At 39.4% G+C, this 14,641-nt stretch overlaps 1 protein-coding gene across 7 annotated transcripts in view; it reads left to right on the top strand.

The window, feature by feature from the left end:
• INPP4B (inositol polyphosphate-4-phosphatase type II B) overlaps window positions 1–14,641 on the top strand; it is a 353,066-nt gene that overhangs the window by 230,293 nt on the left and 108,132 nt on the right. The gene's annotated exons all lie outside the window — the stretch shown is intronic.

Here is a 14,641-nt window from a genome sequence, read left to right as displayed (position 1 = left end):
CGTGAAAACCTATTTGCTCTCAAATATCTTCTATATATAACATATACATTATATATATTTTATATATATATAATGCAGTCAAAGAATAAATATCTCCAAGAAATGTCATCAAAGCAAGAATGCCACAGTTGCAAGACTCTATAATATCAATACTTTTTCTTATTTATTGCCAAGGTAATATAAACCATTAAAATTGGTTTTTAGGAAATAAGTCAATAATCATCCATAATCTACTCCTTAGATGCAACAAGTATTTTCATTGGTGCAATCCAGCGTGTAAGTTCTGGACACACTTGAAAAAGTGTTAACATTTATATGGCAGTGGACACAAAGATCTCTTAAATTCTTCTTGTTCATGGGTTCTATTATTTTTTTTAAAAAGATGTAGCGCCGGGCTTCCCTGGTGGCGCAGTGGTTGAGAGTCCACCTGCCGATGCAGGGGACACAGGTTCGTGCCCCGGTCCGGGAAGATCCCACATGCCGCGGAGCGGGTGGGCCAGTGAGCCATGGCCGCTGAGCCTGCGCATCCTCGGAGCCTGTGCTCCACAACGGGAGAGGCCACAACAGTGAGAGGCTCACGTACCGCAAAAAAAAAAAAACAAAAAAAACCAGATGTAGGGCTTCCCTGGTGGCGCAGTGGTTGGGAGTCCGCCTGCCGATGCAGGGGACACGGGTTCGTGCCCCGGTCCGGGAAGATGCCGCGGAGTGGCTGGGCCCGTGAGCCATGGCCGCTGAGCCTGCGCGTCCGGAGCCTGTGCTCCGCAACGGGAGAGGCCACAACAGTGAGAGGCCCGTGTACCGCAAAAAAAAAAAAAAAAAAAAAAAAAAAACGATGTTGCTCCAGGTGGCTCTAAAATTGGCAGGAGAATGGCCACCTAAAAGCATCTGAAAAAATAACTAGCAAAGACGCATAAACCAAAGAAGCCAACATGGTGATAGGAACTGTAGGTGGGCAGAATAAGACAGGAGAAAATCAAGGTTTCTGTCTCTGGGTGAGAGGGAACAGTGTGTTTTTCCTGAATCAATGCATATTCATTATCCAAGAACCTTTTGAAGTATATGCACATCACACACACACACACACACACACACACACACACACACAGAGAGAGAAGGAAACGCTTTACTGAATATGTTAAACCAAGAAAATGCTGTAGTATGCTAGCTGTATTAGATGTTAAATAGTTAACGATTACTTTTCCTGCCACCCTAAATTTAAAAGTGTTTGGGTAGTAAATTATTTGAAAGGCGCAGGCCTCTCAAAAAAATTGCTGTCTGAAGCGCTGTGAAGTGATACCTGCTCTTTCTTTTGATAAAAGTTCTATCACAGGAAAGACAGAGCTGGGCTCCATGAGGTAAATGCTGAATAAGTATTTGTCGTTGCTGATTAAGATTGCATTTCTCCCACTGCATCATTTTCAAAAGAGCAAATCTAATATTTCTTCCTTTTACTGTCACCTTCTTCTTCAATTTATTCATAGCTCCAAGGCGTGCATACCTCTTAACCTCTCTGAAGTTCAATTTTTTTCAACTGTAAAGTGAAAATAACAGCACCTGTTCTGTTTAGCTCTTAGTGTGGTCCTAAGATAAATGATTTACCTGTGTGATAATGCCCCATGACCTGGAAAAGCCCAGGCCAATGCATTGTATTACTTTAATGTTATTGCTGTATGTTTTCTTTTTTAAGATATGTAAATTATATAATCTTATTATGAAGATCAATACTACTCCTTGAGATAAATGGGGAAATGGGGTAGATCATAAATTCGGAATGTGAATTTGAAAGAGTTTGGGTAGATATAAAACTTGTATTTCATTTAAATAAACATACAGTAAACTTTTTGACAAATGATTGCCATTTTTTATTAAGTCGAGGGAGAGTTTTGGAACTGGGTATCTTTTGTTTTCATAATTTTCACCTTATTGTGTTATGCAAACACACTCCCACACCTCACCCACCTCCTGCGGCTCCTATCGCCCCTCTCCTTCCCTCCCTCCTTTTAGATAACTTGTGAGAACTTCTATATCCACAGGTGCTCCAAAAGGGAAGATAAGTCAGATCATTAGGTCCTAGAGCTCAGAGTCTAGCGGTAGATAAAAATATGTTAATAAATAGTTAAAATGTTGTGATAGGGATGGAGAGAGACAGGTGGAAAAAGGTTGACTCTGCTAATGTGACTTCAGATCAACATTTTAAATACAGAAACTTTTTATGATGGGAAAGTGGGAGAGAGTAGGAAACATGGTGAGTTGAGGTCTATGGTGAAGCATTTGGTGCAGTGGGTGTTACTGAGCCCTTGTTCTGTCTGGGTCACTGTGCCACGTGCTGGGGAAACATAGGTGACCCGCCCACGGCTGCGAGGGCTCCATGACCTATTCAGGACTCTGGAGACACCAATGGCAATGACAGTGCAACTTAGGATTATACACAGGATGAAGTGGGAGTCTGGTGGTCAGGATGGGATCTCCAGAAGTAATTCCTGAGATATAAATGTGAATAGGAGTTAACAATATGAGAAAGAAGATGAGGTGACCCTTTAGACAGGAACACTTTAGCTGACATAGGTGGTGTGTGTGTGTGTGTGTGTGTGTGTGTGTGTGTGTTGCTTACTTGTTTTGTTTTAAAGGTCGTGAAATTGACTGTGTTTGTTACTCCAAAGGCCATGTAAGAGGCTAAGAGACTGAGAGGCTATTACTGATAGAACAAGGTCCTTGCAAAGAAGAGAAGATGATCAATTCAAGCAGGCAGGTGGAGGACGAGTCCTGGGCAGAAGTGTGCTCCTCATCTGAGACCGCAGGGAAGGTGTAAAAATGGATTTTACTTTTGTGAGGGTGCGTGGGCCTGGATGGCTTCTTTGTTCTTTGCTTGAAATATTTTTCTCCAGGTTTATTGAGCTATAACTGACATATAACACTGCATTAGTGTGAAGTGTACAACAAAATGATTTTATACATATATATAATCACCACAATATATTTAAACATCCATCACCTCATAGGATTACAATTTTCTTTTTTTAGGATGAAAACTTTGAGACCCATTCTCTTAGCAACTTTCAAATATACAGTACAGTGTTGTTGACTTTAGTCACCATGTTTTACATTACATCCCTAGGACTTACTTATCTCATAACTGGAAGTTTGTACCTTTTGACCCCCTTCACCCATTTTGTCTCCCCCTCCTCAGCTCTGGCAACAACTGATCTATTCTCTGTTTCTATGAGTTTGTTTTTTGGTTTTTTTGCGTTACGCGGGCCTCTCACTGTTGCGGCCTCTCCCGTTGCGGAGCACAGGCTCTGGACGCGCAGGCTCAGAGGCCATGGTTCAAGGGCCCAGCCGCTCCACGGCATGTGGGATCTTCCCAGACCGGGGCACGAACCCGCGTCCCCTGCATCGGCAGGCAGACTCCCAACCACTGCGCCACCAGGGAAGCCCTGAGTTTGTATTTTTTTCAATTCTGTGTGTAAGTGAGATCATGGTATCTGTCTTTCTTTGTCTGACTTATTTCACTTAGCATAATGCCCTCAAGACCCGTCCATGTTGGTGCAAACAGCAGAATTTCCTTCTTTTTTATGGCTGAATAATATATACACACACACACACACACACACATATATATGTATATATATATACATCACATTTTCTTTATTCATGCATTTGTTGATGCACACTTAGGTTGTTTCCATATCTTAACTATTATAAATAACGCTGCAATGAACATGGTGGTGCAGGTATCTCTTTGAGACAGTGATTTTGTTTCTTTCCAGTATATACCCAGGAGTGGAATTGCTGGATTATAAGGTGGTTCTCTTTTTAATTTTTGGAGGAACCCTCATCCTGTTTTCCATAATGGCTGCACCAATTTATATTCCCGCCAACAGTGCACGTGGGTTCCCTTTTCTCCACATCCTGGCCAGCACTTGTTATCTACTATGTGTTTGATGACAGCTGTTCTAACAGGTGTGGGGTGTCTCTCATTGTGGTTTTGATTTGCATTTCCCTGATGATTAATGATGTCGAGCACCTTTTTGTGTGTTCTTTGGAAAAATGTCTGTTCGGTTCCTCCGCCTATCTTTAATTATGTGTTCTGTTTTGTTTTTGGCTATTGAATTATATGAGTTCTTTTTATATTTTAGATATTAACCTGCATGACTTCCTTTATTATAAAAGCAGAACCATGTTCAGAAGAGGGCAGAGAGGACAGGCTGAGGAGAGCGGTGAAAGTTTCGAATAGGCACCAAAGAAAATGGGTAGAGCGCTTATTATCAACATTTGAAAGAAATAGGAAATTCCAGTGCTTGTGAGGGCCGGCCAGTATTCCAGTAGGAGTCTGCATGGATGCTGACTCACCTTCAGTCATTCACTTGGGAATACCTTGGTAGGAAGGAGTCTGCCTGATTTTTTTTTCAGTTGATGCAGGAGTGCCTTCTGAGTTTCCCAGGGTTTTTTGGTTAGGGTAGGGTAATAATGATCTGCATCTTCCTCTTTACCTCCTTTCACACAATTTCTGAGTTTCTTCCAGAACCCACTATTTCTAGAAAGCATATAAATGCTCTGATAAATTTATCACAGTTACAAGGAAAATCTTTCCCACTCAGAAAAGTTACTTCTAACTCTCTTCTCCTAATATAATTTTACTCTATTTGCAAACAATAACCAAGTTTGATTGTTATATAACAATTTTTATTGACGTTCCTTAGCAACCACTTTCTATTACAAATATCCCTTTGTTAAGAGATGGAAATCCCTTATTTAAAAAAATTCACCAAAGTCATAACCATTTAACATTATTTTCAAATCTTTATCTAACTTTGAAAAGTTGAGTAAATCCAAAGAAAATGTAGCTAATTAGAAATGCCTTTAGAGACTGTGCTATTAAATGAATTGGAAACATAATTTTGTGTACCACTTTTCTTAGTTAATTGTTAGAAAAGTTTCAGCACTGATTACAAGTCTAGTCAACTTCCTGAAATAATTCAATGTTTTAAACAATTAATTTAATTGGGTTTCTGTGACATACAAAAATATTCTCTGATCACGTAGGTTGATTTAGGTTTGCACATAAGATTAAAGTAGTTCCATTTTACAAAATCTGTTTTATTTAATTTCTGGTAGGGACTGTAGGTTTAACAACTACCTAACTTGAACAACTGCATTTAGCTTCTAATAATAAATATTTGGAAAGTAAGTTCATGTTAGTAAATTACTCTTGAGTTCTACTGAGCTGATGCCTATAAAACACCTTTCTTTTGGAGGTCAGGAGAATCTCTGTTAACTCTCTATCAGTGTGAGAAGGTCTTTCTCTGTTCAGCTTGTTTGTTGGCAAAAATGATGACATATGAATCTGGATAATAATTATCTAGTCAGTAAGGAAGAGATTGAAACTAAAATGATCACTGACCCAAAAAATGTCTGTTATTTGCTGAATTTTACTTATTAAATAATTGAGAGCTTTAAAGGTTTATTTTCGTGAAAAGGTAGTAAACAATTAAACCGCAGAGGAATATTGGGATTTTATGACAATCTGTGCAAAGAAATAGACTAATATCGCATTCTTCATCTTTTAGCTGGTAAAGATGACATATTGCTTTTCTGTTGCTACATCTCTACAACAGATGCTCCCAACAGCTGGGATTCCAAGATTAGTTTGTCCAAAATGTGAAGGCATGTCAACCAACCAAAGTATGAAGTTGACCCAGTTTTTGTGGTTTCCAGTAATTATGCTGTTCTCTAGAACACTGTGATTTAACTTCAACATTACTACACTGACGGGTTTGGGACTAAATCTGCCTGCCCTCATTCAGTAATTGTTAAAGAAAAAAGATACACTTCTGATCTTTTATATTCTGATCCATTCCAGCAAAGTGCAGGACTAAGAAAACTGTTGTTATTATTTAGCCATATCCCAAACCCATTTTTCAGTTGAACTACATTTGTATATCAGGCAACGATTCCGCATCCAGATTAGCCACTTAATTTCCCTTCGTCATGTTGTAAATGTAAATCAGATTTAAAATTAGTTTCCATTCTTAAGCTAGGAGAACATTTGCTATGTATTATTATGGCAAAATGTGTTTATGTCACATAAGCACAATAGATGGTTCGCATTAATCCATATATGTTTTCAGTCATTTCATAGAAACAATAGCACAAATTCAGTAATACTTATGTCCGACATCCTCTGAATAAAGTCTCTGTACAACCTGAAAAAAATTGTGGTTTCTCTGTAACTCAGTATTCCCGAAGATTGAATTTTGGAATAAGACTTACATCTTTCTGGTATGTTCTTTACCAACTTCTCACAGTTCATTTTCTACTACACCTTTCTCTAATGATGTGTAGAACAAATATGAATGTTTCAGTCTGACAGGAGTATTGATAGAGCTATTTATATTGGTAGCAGTGAGCATACATGGCTGCAAAATATTACTAACTGTTAAGGACAAAACTTATCTAGCCGGTTTCCTCCTCCACAAACAATCTGCAGTGATCTGTATTCTCAACTTCTCTTGCCAGCTCTGTCTCCATCTTAGACCTTACCTCTAGGGAAGATAGTTAAGGTCATGCATAATGCAGAGGTACCTATGCAAATTTATATTCCAAAGCAATTCTGTTCAGTTCTCTGGCTGCCTAGAATTATGCTATGTGAAACCATTGACCTGACCTTAATAAGAAGGAAATAAATCATTCTCATTGTTTAAAAGTAATGAATTCTTATAGACAACTGGATACTAATCTGTGATTTATCTTTTCTAAAGCAATACCTTATGACTTAGTTACATGAATCAGTAAAATGTCCACTAAAATAGGGCCATTTATTTCCAAATTTTCTGTTATTGATTCACAGATAGAGATGTATGTATATATACATATGTATGCATTCAACTCCAAAACATTTTGTATAATAAAAATAAAATTTTTACTTATTTATTATTATTATTTTTTTTTGTGGTATGTGGGCCTCTCACTGTTGTGGCCTCTCCCGTTGCAGAGCACATGCTCCGGACGCGCAGGCTCAGCGGCCATGGCTCACGGGCCCAGCCGCTCTGCGGCATGTGGGATCTTCCCAGACCGGGGCACAAACCCGCGTCGCCTGCATCGGCAGGCGGACTCTCAACCACTGCGCCACCAGGGAAGCCCTAAAGCATTATTGTTGCACCCCATGATCACACAGCCTCGTGAACGCTGAATTATAATCAGTTGTTTATATATCTGTTTCTTCCATGTGCTCATCAACTTTATAAACTCCTAAAGGGCAAAGACAGTGTTGTGCTCACTTTTGTGTTTATGTGCAGAGCACTTGTCCATAAAAGGTACCCAATACTCATCTGTAGAATAAATTAATAACTTTGAAATTTCCCCTCAAGTTATTATTCTTGTCTACCTTCTTATTTGGCTGGAAACGGAACAATTAAATTTAATATAACTGCACCATGTCAGGTACCTTTTCCTCCATTAGAATTCATGAATTTTTTGGAGGATTTTCTTTCTCTCTTCCAATCAAAAGTACCCAGTTAAATCCCTCTCTCCTTAGTGGATATTTCCCAGAGTCATAATCAACTCTGAGGTGACTGTTCCAAGTCATCTTCACAATTATCTTCAAACATAGAAAGTGGTGAAAATTCAGGATGGACACAAAACATCATCAGACATGACCAAAGTTAAGAACATGATGAGTTAAGGCCTCCAGCAGCTTCCAGAAACCCAGTGGTGGTGATTTTCATTTTATTTGATTTTTCATGTGCCGATTACAAAGGGCCCAGTTACACAGAAATAATTTCAGATGTTTACCTGCAAATATGAATTGGAAGCAACTATCTTCCCCTTGTCCCAGCTCTTTCTTTTTCCTTCCTACGTCACGCCTAATAGGGTTGCCTGGTTTTGTTCATCTTGCTATGAGGAGGGGCCATTGAAAGCATCTATTCTCCCCATCAGAAAGGACAGGGAGAATTAGGCCAGTTGTTCTCTGTATGGCAATGACAAGTGTTCTGGCATCTGTTTTCCTGACGGATGGGAAACCCTCCTGACCTTCTCCAGTCCATTTCACCCAGGAGAAATGTGCTCCGAATACTTATCTGATATTAAAGTCCACAAAAGGTGATTAGGCAAAGTGCACGACTGTCAAAATGTACAAATGTCCTATTCCAATAAAGATGTTAAAAAAAGTTTTTTTTTTAATAAATAAAGAGGAGAAACCCCAAAGGAGACCTTTATGGGCATGCGTATTCATGAAATCCTACCAATTTCTAGGTTTTCCCACATGCAATTAATACATTCACCTTCAGCCCCCTGTTTTATGGCACCTAGTACAGTGTTTTATACATACCAGTTCAATGTATTTTTCAGAATTAGTCAGAATAAGTGAACGGATGGATTTGCTGAATCAGCAATTCATCTTCCAACTCAAATCAGTGTTTTTAACAGAGATATTTTCTTCTTATTCATGAAACGGTGATTTTCCTGTGGTTTTATAACGGATCGTATCATCTTCCTTGGGTACTTTGCTGATTGTTGCAATGCCTGGTTCAGTGTCAGATAGTTTGATATGCCTGTATATAATGATTATGCAAACTGGCATACACACACTTTAGAAATGTATGATTACATTTAAATCAAGTGCCTTTAAACTTTAATACATTCTGATGTGAATAGTGAGATATTATTCCTAAGTAGACATTTTTGAATACACCAAATTTAATGAATAGTTAAAAGAAATGCCGAGATCTATACAGGCAGACTGTTGTCTTGCTATATCAGGGTACATTCAGTGAAAAAAAACAATCAGTCCTGGAAATTGGTTGCATGCAGCACACTCACTGATGTCATATAATTCAGCCAGTTGTACGACTATTTGATGGTGTGTGGCTGACACGCAATTACCAATTTAAAATTAACATCTTTAGTCAATCAGTGATTTATTTTTATTTATTATTAAACAAGAGCTTTATTTCATATTTTCACTGAATTGAAAACTTTAGCTTGATGTGACACATATTAGGGTGAACTCAACCATTCAGAATATGAGCTTAATTCTAACTTCAATTTGAAGATACATGTGCTAATACTTCTTAGAGTTGTATCTTAATTTATTTCTACTGCTAAGTAGCAGGCTATTAAGTCAATCAACAAATGTTATTTAAGCATCAGTAATGTGAAGCAGTGCTATAGGTACTTGGGGGAAAACAAATTAAGCATCAAAAATGGATCCTGACCTCAACAGCCATATCATCTAATTCAAGTGAATGGCCAGCACTCATAAAACAAGCAGAGATACTATTGAAAGGTATTCCCAGAGCAGAGGTGGGTATGTGATACACATTAACAATGTCAAAAGTATTAAGAGAGAAGTTATGTGAGGGTTGAAGAAGATGAGAAAACCATTCCTTCCTTCCTTTATTTTTCTTCCTTCCTTCCTTCCTTCATTCCTTTATTCATTCTTTTATTAACTATCACCTGGTAAGTACTATGACGTGAGGATAAAAGGATGAATAAATAAGAGGCATTTCCCTCATAGAGCCCACTGTCTATTAGAAAGAAAATAAAAGTTAAGCAAAGAGAGAGTAGCATGAATAGTTCTTGGAAATGGTGAGAATTTGGATTGATGGAAGGTAAGGAAGAAGGCACTTGAAGCCTATAAAGCAGTATATGTCGTTAGAAATATTAGTTCCTCCAAGGTTTCCTTCATATCTTTGATGTTCAGCACTCAGCAGGCAGGTAGCAGATGCCCAGAAAATACATGTTCAGCTAATCAGCAGTATGTTTCCAGGACAGCAAGGAGACTGACCTGGGTGAAGCTTTCATTTTGAAGACTAAAGAGAAACATGTAGAATTATCTAGGTCAACCCAACTACAGAGGTGCCTCTAGGCTGAGAGAAGAGTGAATACTTGCTGCAGTACTAAGCCTCCTTTTGAACAGAGGAGTGATGGCACGAGCGTGACGATCAGTGAAGATGAAGTGTAGACCTGATCATGTGAGAGCTAATCGTATGGGTCTGGGCAAGATCCAAACCAGGGACTGTGGAGAGGTCACTGCTGGAGAAACAGTGGCTGACCATCTGTGTCCACTCGTGTCACTAGGAACTGAATTTCAGAGTGAGGCCAGCAGTGTGTTCATTGGGAAACCAAGGTCAGGGATTTTTACATGAGTAGGTGGATGAAATTAAGCAGCAGGATCAATGAGAAGCAAAGGTTGGGGAATCTCACTTAATTCTGATGGACGCCACATATCTGGCTATATTTAGCGGACATGATGTATGTGTATGTTTCTGTGTGTGTGTGCAGGTATGTGTGTATCATGCAGCTTGGGCCATACGTGTGCCAATTTGGACCATAAAGTATTTTATGTACAACTCCTTTCACCTAAAAGTCTGGGTAAGGTTAGGATTCAGAGAGCAGAGCTATCAAGCTATGGAAAGAGCGAAGGTTTGCAGTGTGGAGGAACCAGGCCAGTATAGTGCAAATTGCTCTCAATCAACTCAAAGATAGACTGAAGCTTCTTTTTAAAGATGAGATCGGCCTTATTAATATCCTAACTGGTTCTAATCAAAGTGTTCGGAAATTGGTAATGACAAATTGTGCGTGGAGATAAAGATACAACAGGCCCCTCATATCAGCTCTGGTTTAGCCTTTTTACATTCTTGCTGATCAAAAGTTGTCCCTAGAAGAGTTGATCAGCTAAGCATTGCTGAACTTTTTTTTTTTTTCTTTTTTAAAGTTAACTGCTGATCCAAAGCAGTCAGGATGTCTCTCGATGCCACCAAGCTCATAAATGTGTGACATGCTGAGAAAGCACCATATTCCCTGCCCTCGTGGCTCACTCTGCCAGGTGTAATGGCCCCCTGGCTACGCCTGGCTACGTCCGTCAAATGTGTGCATCTACCGCCACTGGGTTTGACCTACATGTTAGCTTAGGTCCTAACCCAGAAATCAAGCTCCATTTAATAAAGGTTAGACTTTAACCCACCAATTTTCCATTACTTCCTTCAATAGCAGGCTAATGACTGCTATTTGTGGGGGAGGGGGGCCAGCAATCTTCTTTTCTGATAGGTTGTTGTTGTGTTGTTTTATTTGGTTGTTATTTTGGTTTCGTTTCTAAACCTCTCCTGTGGCTGAGGGGCTAAACGGAATCTGGAGACTGATCATTCTTCCCTGGCCGGGAAAGGGGAGGGGTTGGATGTACCATGTAGTGCGGCCACATTCTTACGCCTTGATTGTCTTCTCCCCCCTAAGCAGCCTTTCCTCTTCATGATTTCAGTAGGGAAGAAAGTTGAGTGGGTCCCAGCCACACCAGCAATCTAAACAAAAAGAATCTCCTAAATGCACTGACCTCATGAATAAAAAATCATCAGAATGGGAATGGAGTTTCGCTGGTTATTTTCCTCTGTGCATATGTTTTCACAGAGATACTATAGAAAGCGGCTTGTTTAGGATAGAAATCAGATATTCAAGGTACATCTTCAAGAATCTTTGCCTACCCATTTTTAGCATCCTAACTCCAAAATAATGATCTTGCTTGGAATTAATAATAATTCATAATTATCTCCTGCAAAGTGAATTATCACCTTTCCTCCCTGTAACGCACTCCCTGTTTTACATCCCAGGCTGATGAATGGATCTGGGGCCTTGATGCTAACACTGTCCTCTATTAATACTGGCCACTTATGTCCTTTGACCCAAGCTGATTGATCCATTAGCCAAGTGATTGCTCCATCCGTGATTACATGATACTGTTGTTTTCAGACTTAAGGGTACATGGGACCAGCCTGTCCTTTTTCTAGAGTAATCTCTTAGTTCAGAATTTGCCATTGGGCTCATTTTCAAATCTCAGATAACCAAAACCTAATCTTACTCCTGTGAGGTGACACACACCTATACCTGGTTCTTCCTGGGCTCCCTCTCCCCAGGCTTCCTCTGTCTGGCTTGTCCCCAAAGTTCTAGTAATTTCATGAAGAGCAATTCCTACTGGGTACCAGAATGCTGTGGGAATCAAGTCTTTGGAATCAAAATGGAATTTCTAGTCTACCATTTTAATATTGAATATTATTCAACATCTCTTACCTGAAGTTCCCTCATCTCTAAAAACTAAGTCAATACTATTGACCTTATGTGATGGTTTTTGAGAGTTAAGTTAGCTAATGTTCATACACCAGTTGAATGTAAATAGCAACCCTCAATCTGCCTTTGGGTTGGAGTCCTCTCTCTCCTCCTCCATCCTTGGCTCCCTCTTTATCTCTCTCTCTGCCTTTCTTCCAGGCCTTCTGCAGTGTAGTGAGGACACAGCTCTCAAATAAGTCGTAGTCAAATGTGAGAGACAGAAAAGTAAATCAGCGACTTTACTTTGTTGATGCCATAAAAGAGAAGGAAGCAGCGTCTGGCAAAGCTCAGTGTTCTCTCACCACTAGCTCGGCAGGATCTGATCTCCAAAAGATAAAGAACAGCCTGAGTCTGCTTGGGGCCTCCAGCTGAGTGTGCCCCCAATAGCGTATTTGATTATGCATGAATCATGTATTAGTGTTGCATGAGAAACTGCTCTATTTCTCACCCCCAACAAACATACTCCCAGCTCATGTGTCCTCCAAGCATTTTCATGACTTAAATGTTTTGCTACCATTTACCACATAACCCTTTACTATATGATTGTTGGTTTTGGTCAGTGAACATGCTTGACTTTGTTCCTCATGCCAATAAAGATGCGTCTACTGACTGCAAAGGTTACTTTTTCTCCCAGTGGAATCCTGTGACCCGAGGTATCTACGAAGGAAGAAGAACAATGTATAGGAGTAGAATGTAAAATCATCTTCTTATATACCGTTATGTTCACAGTCTTCAAAGATGTGATTAAGAGCAGTGATCCATCCCTTATATGCCTTTACACAAGAAAGACAGCATGCAATACTACTCGTCTTTGATCAAAATAAGTTCCTTTCAACGTGGGTAACAGGAAGAGAGTTGCAAACCTATCTCCTATACAAAGCTAATCTGGAAAATTAGGAGAAAACTTCTCCCCTTTTTCCCCTCAGTAGTAGAGTTTATTCCCAGTATTAGCTAGAGAGTTGCTTCATTTTTCAATTTAGGAGCCTGAAAGATGCAGGTGATGGTGATGATTAAGGCATATTCAGAATGGGAGCCAGTTCGTTTGGTTATATGGTCTGGAATATAGACTCCTCACCAAATTCCAATGAGTGACGTCACGTCCTCAGCTTGCTCGCCATTCTCCAGCATTTCATCCCGGAAGTAATGAGCTTTTTAGGTGTCAGAGGTTTCTTCCTCATTTTCTTAGACAATAGGCAGAGAATCATGTAATTTATGGATATGATTGCTTTAATTAATAGCAGAGGAAAAGTGCTTTTACTTCTTTGGCGGAAAGGAGATCTTCCTTTAGGGGAAAATTTTTATGATTACTTGTGTTTAATAGCATACTTTATACTCAAGATTACAGGGTTATAAAAAGCAAGCTTGATTCATTTAGGAAAGCCAGCAAGGATAGGACGTGATTTTGCCAAACTGCAATAATTTTACCAAGCACTTTCATAGATACCATGTCATTTGCCTCTCACTGCAGCATGTCGAGGTAAGCAGGGCAACAGTCATCATTCTAAACTGTAGATGAACCAACTGTAGGTCCCCAGAAATGAGGTGGTTTTCCCAAGGTATCATAGGTAGCATGTCACATAGGCGGACCTTTTCTAACTTTGGATGTGCTGTTTTTCTACTAAACCCTCTTTCCCCCTCAGCTTTAGTATGCATATCTGTACACCATATTTGGTTTAATGTGGTTGAATTATTCAACTTAACTCAGTCTTTACAAGACAACCGTCACATAATCTAAATTCAAATATACATATATATGAAGAGTTTTATTAACATTTATTATAAGGAATTAACTCACACAATTTTGGAGACTGAGAAGTCCCACGATCTGCCATCTGCAAGCTAGAGACCCAGGAAAGCTGAAGGTGTAGTTCAGTCTGAATCTGAGGTCCTGAGAACCAGGGGAGCCAATGGTATAGATTCCAGTCCGGGCTTAAAAGCCTGAGAATCAAGAGCAACGAGGATATGGGAAGGGGGAAGGGTAAGCTGTGACAAAGTGAGAGAGAGGCATGGACATATATACACTACCAAACGTAAGGTAGATAGCTAGTGGGAAGCAGCTGCATAGCACAGGGAGATCAGCTCCGTGCTTTGTGACTGCCTGGAGGGGGTGGGATAGGGGGATAGGGAGGGTGGGAGGGAGGGAGACGCAAGAGGGAAGAGATATGGGAACATATGTATATGTATAACTGATTCACTTTGTTATAAAGCAGAAACTAACACACCATTGTAAAGCAATTATACTCCAATAAATATGTAAAAAAATAAAATTAAAAAAAATAAAAAGGAGACAAGAGATTTACTAACTAAATGTAACACATACATCTTATTTTGATCTGGATTTAAACAAATCAGCTATAAACAAAAACAAGAAGAAACTTGGAAACTGACTGGATATAAATGATATCAAAAAATAAAGGTTAATTTTTTAGTTATTAAAAAAAGAAAAAGAGCACCGAGGGCAGAAGATTGATGTCCCAGATCAAACAATTAAGCAGAAAGGGTCAAATTTCTCTTTCATCTACCTTTTTGTTCTATTCTGGCTGTCAGT

This window comes from Phocoena phocoena, chromosome 5, assembly GCF_963924675.1.
Source record: "Phocoena phocoena chromosome 5, mPhoPho1.1, whole genome shotgun sequence".
Lineage (NCBI taxonomy): Eukaryota > Metazoa > Chordata > Mammalia > Artiodactyla > Phocoenidae > Phocoena > Phocoena phocoena.
The sequence above is the reverse complement of the archived record's forward strand: the minus strand, read 5'-3'. Positions and strand labels throughout refer to the sequence as shown.